This window comes from Dasypus novemcinctus, chromosome 26 (genome assembly GCF_030445035.2).
Source record: "Dasypus novemcinctus isolate mDasNov1 chromosome 26, mDasNov1.1.hap2, whole genome shotgun sequence".
Taxonomy (NCBI): Eukaryota; Metazoa; Chordata; class Mammalia; order Cingulata; family Dasypodidae; genus Dasypus; species Dasypus novemcinctus.
This window is the reverse complement of record NC_080698.1, coordinates 37,739,269-37,751,512: the sequence shown is the minus strand read 5'-3', so window position 1 is coordinate 37,751,512 and position 12,244 is coordinate 37,739,269. Positions and strand designations below refer to the sequence as shown.

Below are 12,244 nucleotides of genomic sequence, written 5' to 3'. Positions count from 1 at the left end.
AGGTTTCTTAACCTGGCTTCCCCCATTCCCAGAGATGCAAACCTTTGGCAGGTTATTTAACCTCTCACCATTTTAACTTCTTCTTTTGTGATGACTGCTCGTAAGATAATAGCTATCTCAGGGTTGTTGCAAGGAATGGATATTTCATATAAGATGCCTAACGTAGGTTTTGGAAAATAGTAAGAATTCATAAATGTTGGGTATCATTATTAGATCATTTCTTTTTCTGTTCCATTTTCAGTTTTGGGGCTTATTTATTTATTTATTTATTTATTAGAGAAGTTGTAGGTTTATGGAACCATCATGAATAAAACACAGGATTCCCATATACCTACCTACAAACAGCGCCTTGCATTGGTGTGGAACATTTGTTAAAACCAATGATAGCACATTTTTATAATTGTACTATTAATTATAGCTCATGATTTAACTTAGGGTTCCCTGTCTTCCACTGTGACTGCACCATTTTACATGCCACTGGCAATGAATGCCTGTTCCTGTTTCGCTGTGTCCTCTCTCACACTTATTATTTTCTACTTGTTTTTTTTCGTTGTTGTTTTTTTGTTTGGGTTTTCTGGGGGGTTGTTTTGTTTTGGTTTTTGGTTTTTGGTTTTATGAGCAGCCATTCAAACAGGTATGAAATAGTATCTCATTGTGGTTTTGATCTGTGTTTTCCTGATGGCTAAGGATGTTGAGCACCATTTCATAAGTTTTCTGTCCATTTGTATATCTTCTTGGGGAAGGTGTCTAGTCAAGACTTTTGCCCATTTTCCAATGGGATTGTTTGTTGTTTTGTTGCTAAGTTAAAAGCTTTCTATATATTTTCTGGATATTAAACCCTTATCAGGTATGTGACTTCCAAATATTTTCTCTCATTGAGTAGGTTGTCTTTTATTTTCATGATAAAGCCATTTGAGGCCCAAAAGGTTTTAATTTTGATCAGGTTCCATTTATTTTTTTTTTTCTTGCTTGTGCTTTGGGTGTAAATTCTAAAAAACCAATATCTAACACAATGTCCTAAAGATGCATCCCTACATTTTCTTCTTGGAGTTTGATAGTTCGCGTTCTTATATTTAGATCTCTGAGCCATTTTGAGGGTTTTGTTTGTTTTGTTTTGTTTTTGTTTTTGTATAAGGTTAGAGATAGGGGTCCTCCTTTTTTTTACAAATGGAGATCCAATTTTCCCGGCACCAATTGTTAAAGAGCTTATTCTTTCCCAATTGAGTGTTCTTTACCCCTTATCAAAAATCAATTGGCTGTAAATATGAGAGTTAATTTCCATTTCTTTGGGAATCAATGCAGGTAGTTTGTGTTTCTAAGAATTTGTCTTTTTCATCTAGGGTATCTAATTTATTGGTGTACAGTTGTTCATAGTATCCTCTTATAGTCTTTTCTATTTCAATGGGGTCAATAGAAATGCCTCCCTTTTCATTTCTGAGTTTAGTTATTTTTATCCTCTCTCATTTTCTCTTTGTCAGTCTCACTAATGATTTGTCAATTTTATTACTCTTCAAAGAGTCAACTTTTGATTTTGTCAAGTCCCTATTTTTTTGTTTTGTTTTGTTTTCTGTTTCATTTACCTCCTCTCTAATCTTTTTATTTATTTTCTTCTCCTTGGCTTGGGTTTTGTTTGCTCTTCTTTTTCTAGTTCTTCTGGTTTTGAGGTTAGGTCTCTGACTTGAAATCTTTCTTCTTTTTTAAAGTAAGCCTGCCTTTGCTGCTTCCCATAAGCTTTGATGTGTCACATTTTAATTTTCATTAGTCTCAAGCTATTTCCTAATTTCACTTCTGATTTCCATTGGTTGTTTAGGAGTACTTTGTTTAATTTCCACATATTTGTGAAGTTTCCATTACTCACTATTATTGATTCCTAGCTTCATTCTGTTGTGGTCAAAGAAGACCACACATTATTTAAATATTTTTTAATTTATTGAAATTTGTTTTGTAATCCAACATATGGTGTACACTAGAAAATGGTCTATGTGCATTTGAAAAGATTATATACTATTTTTATTGAATGAAGTATTCTAAATATGTCTGTTAGGTCTAGTTGGTGATATCTTTCAAGTCTTATACTTCCTTAACAATCTTCTGACAAAATATTCTATCTATTATTGGGAATATTGTATTAGTCTTCTATTATTAATGTAGAACCATCAATTTCTCCCTTCAAATCTGATAGTATTTGTTTAATATATTTTGGGGCTTTATTGTTTGGTATGTTTATATTGATAATTGTTAAATCTTCTTAGTTGAATTATCCTTTTTATCAGTATATAATGATCATCTTTGTACCTTGTAACTGTTTTTTTACTTAAAGTCTATTTTATCTGATATTGTATAGCCACCCCAGGTTTTCTGGTTATTTTTTCATGGTATACATACATGCATCTTTAACTTTAAGGTGAGTCTACTGCAGACAGAATATAGTATATAGGATCATGCTTTTTTTATCCATTCTGCCAATCTCTGTCTTTTGACTGGAGAGTTTAATTCATTTGTATATAAAATCACTACTGATAATAGACTTTCTTCTGCACTCCTTTCCATACTATAACTTTTTCCATATTTCCTTTAGTGCCTACTTTTATATTTATTTGATGTTTTGTACTATACAAGTACCTTCTCATTGCTATCTAGAATATATATTTCATCCAGTCTTCCTTGTGGTTACCACAGGGTTAAAATTTAACATCCTGAATATGTAACAATCATATTTGGTTTGATACCAACTTAACTTCAATATCATGCACACATACTTTTTCTAAACCTCTCTGTCTTCCACCTTTTTCGTACATGTTACCACTTACATCTTTGTACATTATATGTCCAAAAATATAGACTTTTCATTGCTTCTTATCCATTTGCATTTCAGCACCTGTAGGAAGTAAGAAGTGGAGTTACATACCAAATAATACACTACTATAATACTGGCATTTATAATTACCCAAATGGTTATCTTTCCATAGGTCTTTATTTCTTTATGCCACTTTGAACTATTGTCTAGTATCCTTTCCAGTCTGAAGAACTCCCTTTAGCTTTGCCTGTAAAGTAGGCCTAGTGGTGATGAATTCCCTCAGCTTTTGTTTATCTGCAAATGTCTTAATCTCTCCCTCAGTTTTGAAAGAAAGTCTTATCAGTTATAAAATTCCTGGCTGGCAATTTTTTTCTTTCAGCATTTTAAGTATTTCAACCCTACTGCCTTCTTGCCTCTATGGTTCTAATTGGAACTCCCTTTTACATAACACATTGCTTTTCTCTTGCCACTTTCAGCACTTTCTCATTGCCCTTTACAATTGATAGCATAAATCAGTATATGACGGGTGTATTTTTCTTCATGTTTATTCTGTTTGGTGTTCCATGGGCTACATGGATGTGCATATTCACATCTTTTGCTAAGTTTGGGAAGTTCTCTTTCATTATTCCTTTGAATATTCATTCTGCCCTTTCTCTCTTCTCTTTCTTCCCCTTCTGGGACTTCCATATGTGTTTACTGATGTGCTTTATGGTCTCTCAGAGGTGTTCCTTAGACTATTTTCACTTTTAATAATTCTTTTTTCTTTCTGCTCCTTAGCCTGCCTCATTTCAAGAATCTTGTCTTCAAGTTCACTCATACTTTCTTTTAGCCAGCTCCAATCTTTTCTTGAAACCTTCCTAGGAATTTTTCATTTCTGTTATTCTGGTCTTCAACTCCAATAGTTCTGCTTGGTTCCTTTTTATTTATTAGATCATTTCTTTCTGAGATGCTCTTATATCTCTGTTTCAAAGCCAGATTGTAGTGTATGCACACCAAACGTAGGCCCCAACACCTCAATCTCAATTTCAGCCTATCTGTAGGTGTTCAATTCAGGCCAAGCCAGGTTCCACGAAATGACTTCATTCTCACTGCTTTTCAGGTAAAATCTTCCCCTGTTTATATCCTTCACTTTCTTCACTCAGGTTTTACTTCTTACTTTCTCTCCACTCCATCTCTCCTAAAATATCAATTTCCTTCTCTGATTTATATACTGTTCTCTTAATTCACACTTCCTGATTCATGTACCATTTACTTATTCATTCTTGCAATGAATATCAAGTGTTGCCATGTACTAAATTTGGAATTACTAGTACAAACAAGACTGTCTTATTACTTTTTCATCTCTTGCCAATCAGTTTCTAATTCTTTATTGTACCATCATCCTAAAGCTCATATATGAATCAATGGGCATTCTCTTTGAAATGTATCATAACAAGTTACATATATTTGGAGACAGTTATTTACCAAAGATGTATGGGAATGTACATACTGAGGAATCAAATACTACCATTGATTTCTAACATGTACATTTCTTATTCATTTAATCTTACTTAAATATGGTAAACTTTGTTCTAAAGATATTAAACAATACATACATAAACATGACTATACAGATTGAAATTTGTAAAGTTGCTAGTGTACAGGATATGGGACACCCTTCATTAGCCTAGCCACATATTTATTAAAATAAAATAAAGATTTACAATAGTCAATTATTTGACATATTTATTGAGCACCTACTATTTCCCAACTTTCTATATGCCACTCTGCCAAAATGGCTCAGATCACAACAGTTTTCATCCTATTATCACTCTCACCAAGAAAGAAATTTCATAATAGAGGAAGTGGAAAACTCCACAATATTTTATAATCCCATTCACAACCACATTCTCTCCCTATTCCTGTCCCAAGCAACTTCATAACCAGAATTTAAGAACTAGGAACTTGACTGCATTTAATAGACTGCCTCATATTTTCATCCCTCAATGCAACTGGTTATCTAGATCCAGTCTATATTCTGAATACTTTTACCTTGACTCTTTTTGCAGGCATTAGAGTCAACAACATTGAGTAATTAGAGTGCTTCACAATGCATAAAATTACAGCTATAAATGTATTCAGCAGATTATTTAGTGATTAAAATATGTCTTTATAGATTAGATCATTTTTCTTTGGGATGCATATAATGAAGACACATTTAATGAATTCACTGATTCACCTTCAATCATCTACTTTTTAAATATTGTAAGCAAGATAAAATATTGAGTTATAAAGTAATTTGTAGGTTAGAAGATAAATAAATATGTTTTTATTTTGAGAAAGGTATTTGTCATTACCTGAGGTGCTACCTAGATTATTAAATAATTAATCTACATCTTCCCTGCTTGAACTGATTGGAAGGATTCTAACAACATGAACAGCTTTTTCCAAAATGGAATTGATCTTTCCCTTTGACTAAAATAAATTACAAAAAGGTGAAAACATGTTCAGTAATGCTAATGACTATCTTAGCTGTTTAGAAAGCAGTAAAATTTTAGCCAGAGATTTGCAGAACAAGATCAGTTAAAGATCAAGAAAGTTATCCACATAATTCAAGTAAAAAACAAGAACATTTTAAATATGAAATAGAATTGAGCAGTTAAGATGCTACTCTTCATTTCAATAGAAACCAACTTGGTCATGAGGATACACACAATGTTCTTTTTCTATAATCGGTGCACAAAAAGATAAATAAAAGACCAAAACCAGCTATTAAAGAAATTCAGTATGAATCAGAATTCCTTGTTATCTTAAGTTTCTAGGCTGCTATGACAAAAACCACACCCTGGATTGACATAAAAACAGAAATAATTTGCCCATGGTTTCTGAGGCTAGAAGGCTTGCTTACCCCCAGGGCCAATAGCATTCTGCCTGGCCAGCAGTCCTTGACATCCTTTGTTTTCCTGTGAAATAGCAATGTCCTATCATTTCCCTTTTAGTTTTCATTGACTCAGGCCTCCAGTACCTCCCCATTGCTTTCTCTTTGTAAAGCCTCCAGTAATAAGATTAAGACCAATCCTGATTCAGTTGGCCACAACTTAATGAAAAATAACACCATCAAAAGGTCTTATTTACAATACAGGAATAAGGGTTAAGATTAAGAACACTTTTTTCCTGAAGCACATAACTCAATCTGCCATGCCTGGTAAAGAGGTGAAGCTTCCCATTGATCCTTTTTATTGGGGTTAGGAAAACAACATGAAAAATATGACCAGGTGATTCAAACAAAGCATGATTCACAGATATGTTCATTTATGATAGCTTAATTTTCTAAATGGAACAAAATGGATTTACAAGAAACATCAGGGAGGGAAACAGAACCGGAGACCTTCCATTGGATAGGAGCTACCTACAAATAACAGCTGTGGAAGCCTGAATCATGTACTCTAATTTAGACATGTTCCTAATCCCAACTAAATGAGGATGGACCTTTATTTAGACTACTGGAATAAGAGAAAGGAAAGGGGAGGAGATGAAAGCCAGAAATCATCAAGAATGGGAAGAGAAAGGAGAGGACATCACTGTGTGACTGAGGGAAGAGAACCACGCCGAGGAACCCCCAGGATTGCAGCAAGCCAGCACCAGAATGCTACCAACCCTGGAAGGAAGCAAACCTCCCAGCCTCTGACGCCATGTCCCAATAAGTACCCATTGCTTAAACCAACCCATTATGTGGTATTTATTATAACAGCCTGGAAAATTAAGACAATAGCTTCTGAATGAACCCCAATTTACCTTGTCACTTTGAGTCAAAGATTAAGAAGTTGCACTTTAAAATTCTAAGTCTTAAATATTATTGGACATAAAGTTAATTTAAGGATTTTCTTTGGATATTATTTTTCCTGGACAAATAAGAATAGCAGAAATTTGAGGCAGTATGAAACCTAACTTTAATAGTATGAGTATCTTTACTGATTGAAATAAATTCAGTTTAAAATGAGAAAAGTACAGGTGCATCCCCATCCATAATCTGTGTGAGTCATAAAAACTATTTCCTCTGAAAGAATGGCAACTTATATTTGTTACATTGGTGCCTATGGCCAGTTGCACTCTGGGTTCACCCTCCCTGCCATGGCCTCCGTGTGAACAGTGAAGTAAACTTTCCTGATATACTTAACTTTGGACAGGGCAACATCACTTGCTTTTGCCAATGAAATATGGTCAGAAGTAACAGTGCACTGTTTCAAACCTATCCTGAAAGAGTCTAGGCATGATTTTACTTGCTCTTCTGCACCTTTCCCACCACCATATGAAAAAAACATGTCCTGGCAAGCCTGATGGTCCAATGACCAGGAGAGAGTTGTGAAGTACAGCTGTGCCAGCTGCCCCATCAACCTGCAGTGGGAAACCAAGCTGTCCGGTCAACGCAACCTAAAGCAGTATCCCAGCCAAGTCCAGCCTAAATCAGTCAACCCCAAGCCAACCTGAGCAACAATAAGTGGTTATTGTAGGTTTAAGCCTCTTCATTTTGGAATGGTTTGTTACATAGAAAGAATAAAATGATACAAAGGAAAATAAATCGAAATTTAGCTTTAGTTCCCTAAACCTTAGTAACCATTTCCCTATTCTCCATGGAACTCACTCTTTTTTTCTTTAGCCATTCATTATTCAATGTTTTTTATTACTCATCTACTAAGTTCTAGGCATTTTATTATACATGGAAATGCACCAATGATTAAGATAGCGTCCATGGAGAACTGCAGGAGACAAGACAGCTGAGGAGCAGGGAGCAAGGCTGGCTGGCATGCACCCACACCTAAGAAGCATTATTGCACGTGGGAAGACTATTGCCCAGAAGAAAATATGCTTGGTTTACACAAGCCAAAAATGTACCGAAGTATAGAGGGCTGCTGTTTGCAGGACTAAGTCCTCCAGTTCTGATTCGCTGACAGTAAACGCTATGAAAAGGACTTCCAGAGCGGTTTTGGGCTGCAGGAGATTCATTCAGGAGACATTTGCAATGCCTGTGCCCTGCTTGTGAAGAGATGAAAGAAGCTGCTATCAGGGTCCAAGAAAAACTTGAATCGTGGTAGATGCAAGGGCAGGACCCAGTCTAAATATCACATTGAAACCAAAGAACATGAAAATTCTATCTGGAAACAGGATAAAAGGCAACCAGATCAGTAAACTGCAGAAAAAATTTAAACGTCGCAATTCCGATGCTCACATCAGTACCACCTCAAGTGCCTCCCCGGCCCAATCTCCCAGTTACAGTCAGAAGAAGGCTCAGAAACAGAGATGGCTCCTGGCTCTAAAAAAACAGCAGTCTTTTTCTTTTTAGATCTCACATACTGGTAAAGACAGACAATATTCTTTGAGATTATCTACAAAGGCCATTTTGGGGAAGTCCTCACTGACACGCATCTATTCAAGTCTTGCTGCTGCAACAAGAAAACAGCTGCTGAGAAGCTGGAGGAGCAGGGACCAGAGCCTCTACCCTTCTCCACTCAGGAGTGGAAACTGACATTTATATAGGCGGGGAACACATGCAAAAAAATTTTTTTGGGAAGATGACAAAGTGACCCTTTTAACTGGGATACTTGCTATTCCTACCAAAAGACAATTTCTAGAATGGTTTTGAATGGGTTATTTTTCCTCCCAGTTCCACAAACTCCGAAGCCAATTCTGGCTTACTGTAAGAAAAGGAGAAGTGTACAAAATATTTAAGGTACTGAGTATTTCATAGGAAAGCTAAATGCTGCTGTAAAAGTGCTCATTAACTCTTTAAGTCCCCTTCTCATAAATAAAATTAGGGGAATTTCAGGGGACAGAGATGGGATTTGTCATATGATAAACTATGTGTAGTTTTAGTCTTTTCCTATATTACGCAACAGAGGTTGGGGCATTTTTAAGATGGCCGCCTACACTTGTTTTCCCTCATGATAGTAAAATTTTCATAACTAACATGGACTTGCCCCTAGAGGTATTTGTTAATAATTTTGAAATACTAAGGTCTTGCCAAGGTTTTGATGGTTCAGATCTGTACTACTGAAATGTTAAACAGGACAGACTAAACTTTCTGGTGGAAATGCCTTGAAAGTAATTACTAAATATACAGAGAGGTAACTTGATTATATATGTTGTATCCTGTGTCACTTCCCTCCATATTAATATTTGATAGCGATTTTAATTTATATGAAACTTCTAGGGCAGAATCAGCTCCTTTTGGGGAGATGGCAAAGCTTCAGGATTAGCGACCCTATATGAACAGTTCCAAAGCATGACCAAATGATAAAGAATACACTCTATTAAAAATCTTAGATTACATGAAAAATAAAGCGTACAAGTCTTCAAGATGACACAAAACAAAGATTAATGCGTCTTGGGGCACATTTCTTAGAGGGTTTGCCCAGTATGTATGTAATTACTTTCGTTTGTGTTATATGACTGTTTGGTGACTTAACTGAAAATCAGCACAATTCAGTTTTAGCTCTGGATTATTTCAGTTGACCTTTGTGAAGATTTTACCTGTGTAGAGTGGGTGTTCGACTGGTTTAACCTATTAGGATGCTTTTTTTCTTTTCACTATATTTAAAATAAAATTCTACTAGAAGAAAAGAGATGTGTGTTCATGCTGAGTGGGTTGTATTTTGGTTTGACTCCTTTCCATCAGGCTTTCTGAAAGTTGTCATGGTAGGTGACAAATAAATCCTGCACATGGGGCTGGTAAATTCTAAAATCTCCATTTGATTTGAATCCAAACCAAAGTATTCTCATTGCCTCATTTCTAAAATTTCAGGGAAAAAATATCACCAGTTCAGACTTTTCATGAGGGAGAAGCATTTTTGCCTACTTTTTAATAACATGACTCAGCACTCATTTTTAAAAGTGGATTTTAAAAATTGGGTAGTATAAATAACAATAAGAAGTGAGCCACTGTTTATAGACACCCTGTAGTTTTAGAGTTCTTAATCTAAACTTAAACTTCTCTTTTTCTTCCTTTTGAAAAAATCAACATGCTACATGCCTCCAAATGCACAGACTATACAGTGAGTTGGGTTGGCTCTCCCACAGTCTTTGAGGTGTATTACAAGAGTCCCATGAGTTATATATTTGAATTATATATTCCTGAGTTATATTTGAAATGTTGGGGATTTTTTTTTTTTGTACGTTTTGACTATGGTATTGGTGGTAGAAAATACTATGATATGGATCATCTCCACTTGTGTTTATTTATTTATTACTAGACCTCAACCACAGTCTTCTTTTTCCCCTTCTACCTTTCTTTGCCTGTAGGATGTACTGTATGTAGTCATACACTTTGTATTAATATACTGGAAATTTACAAATCTGTTTTGTACTTTTTATACTGTTAGAAACTTATAATCAAAACTTTTACTAGGGTATTGAATAAATTTAGTCATACTATAAATTGAAAATAAAAGATAGTGTCCACATAATTTAGTGAGGGATCAAGGTAAGGAATAATTACAATATAGCTTGAAAGATGTCAAGGAGAAAAGGGTACATGATTATGAGCTCATAAGGAGGTTATTAATCCCTGACTTAGCTGATCAGTCAGGGAATACTTCCTGGAGAGAGTGACCTATTAACTAAGTCTAAAGAAAAAAATAGAGACATCGTACTCTCTCTGCTCTACCGGCAGCAGTAGTCTTATGTTTAGGTTAACAATCTAACTCATGATGCAAACAACATAAAACACACTGCAACTAGCACCGGGTTTACTGGGCTTTAAGAAAGGACAGGGAAAGGAAACAACATAGCAGGCACAAAAACAGAATTGTAGAGTTCTTGTGACTCCCATGCAGACATGAGCATGGTCAGGAGAGACAAGGTAAATGTGCACAGAACCTTGTCTTTGGAAAGTCCCAGCTCTGAGCTCAGTTCACCTTTTATGCCTAGTTCTTTAGGATCTGCTCTGGCATAATTGACTTGCTCCTATATTCTGGGGTAGTTGCATCTCATCAACATCCCTTACCCAAAAAAAATAAGTGCTTCAACCAGTCCTATAACCACAAAATGGATTCAAAGATATCTTGACCTAATAAAGATAAACTATTAGCAAGTCCTTGAGTTAAAGTTGCAAAAATAATTGACCATTGGAAAATCTCAGGAATCCAGGAGGCTAGAGGAAAGGCCACAGGACCAGTTCTTGACCCTTTCTGTCCATGAGATTATCCAGAAATAGTAATGGGAATGTAAGGAAGCATGTTTTGAAAAGAAAAAAAGAGCTGCAAAGGAAAGTAAAAGATTACTTAAACACTAAAAAGGAAGAAAGAAGAAAGCTTTGCATCCTTATTCTGGAACTGAAAGTCATCCAATATGGATAGGTTGTTATATTTGACAGTGATTCAATAAAAAGTGGGGTTGGATAAGTAAACAGAAATAAGAAGAGGTAGAAGAAATTCCATAAGATCTTTGTAAGCCAGCTTAAGTATTTGGAACTTTATCCTGAGGGGACAAATGAGTTTTAAGCTGTAAAGTTATACATGCATGCACAAACACACACATAATGTATATATGCATATATATACACACATATATATATTATGTATATACATACAAGTGTGTAGAATTTGCTTTTGAAAATGGTAGTTTTGTCAGCAATGTGGGGAATGGAATGGAGTTCCAAAACAATATAGGCAAGTGGGTTAGAAAAACATTGACATAATCAAGCAAATGACAATATTAGCCTTGACTACAGTAAGACACATGGATGGAGGAAAATGTATAGATTAGAAAAAATACCTAGGAGGAAGTATTGAATATACTCAGTGTTCAATATATGGGGCTGGAAAAGACACTGGAAGAATCAACAATGTTACTTAACTTTCTGGTATGAGCAACTGGTTAATACATGGAAAAATATGGAGAAAGATGTAGCGTTACATTCTTGGACATTCTGAGGTATCTAGGGAACACTCAAATGGATATAACTACTAGGTTGTTAGATAAATGAGTCTGGAGCTCGGAGTTGCTGAGAGGTCAAATAAGATGAGGACTTGACTATAAGAAAATCCATGTTCATTTAATGAGAATAGTTTCAGCCATGTTACAGGGTCAAATTCAGGTTCCAAGGATTGAATAATGATGAGGCTGTGAAGAAGTAGAAAGATTGAGTGTAGAATATCTTATTCGACATTTAGATATAAAGGAAATGTAAGTGACATACATAATGGAAATCTGATCATTCCCAATCATTTAATGGTGATTTATTATTATTGTTAATGGCACAAAGAAGAAATTTTCTGGTCAGTTAGAAATAAAATATGAAATATTTATCTGAATAATGCCTTACATCTGAGAGTAATGCCTTACATCTGAGAGTATCTATTTATTTTTTCCACAAATTGCTCCAGTCTTTCTATAAATAATCTCCAAATTCCATCTCATAAAGCCAAATAAACAAAGTATTTAGCATTTATGAAAAAAGTATTTTTTCTTCAT

The 12,244-nt window shown here is 35.1% G+C and overlaps 1 pseudogene; it reads left to right on the top strand.

Moving 5' to 3' along the window:
• Positions 1 to 7,633: 7,633 nt before the first annotated feature.
• LOC101422633 (SIN3-HDAC complex-associated factor pseudogene) lies at positions 7,634 to 8,311 on the top strand (annotated as a pseudogene).
• Positions 8,312 to 12,244: the final 3,933 nt, after the last annotated feature.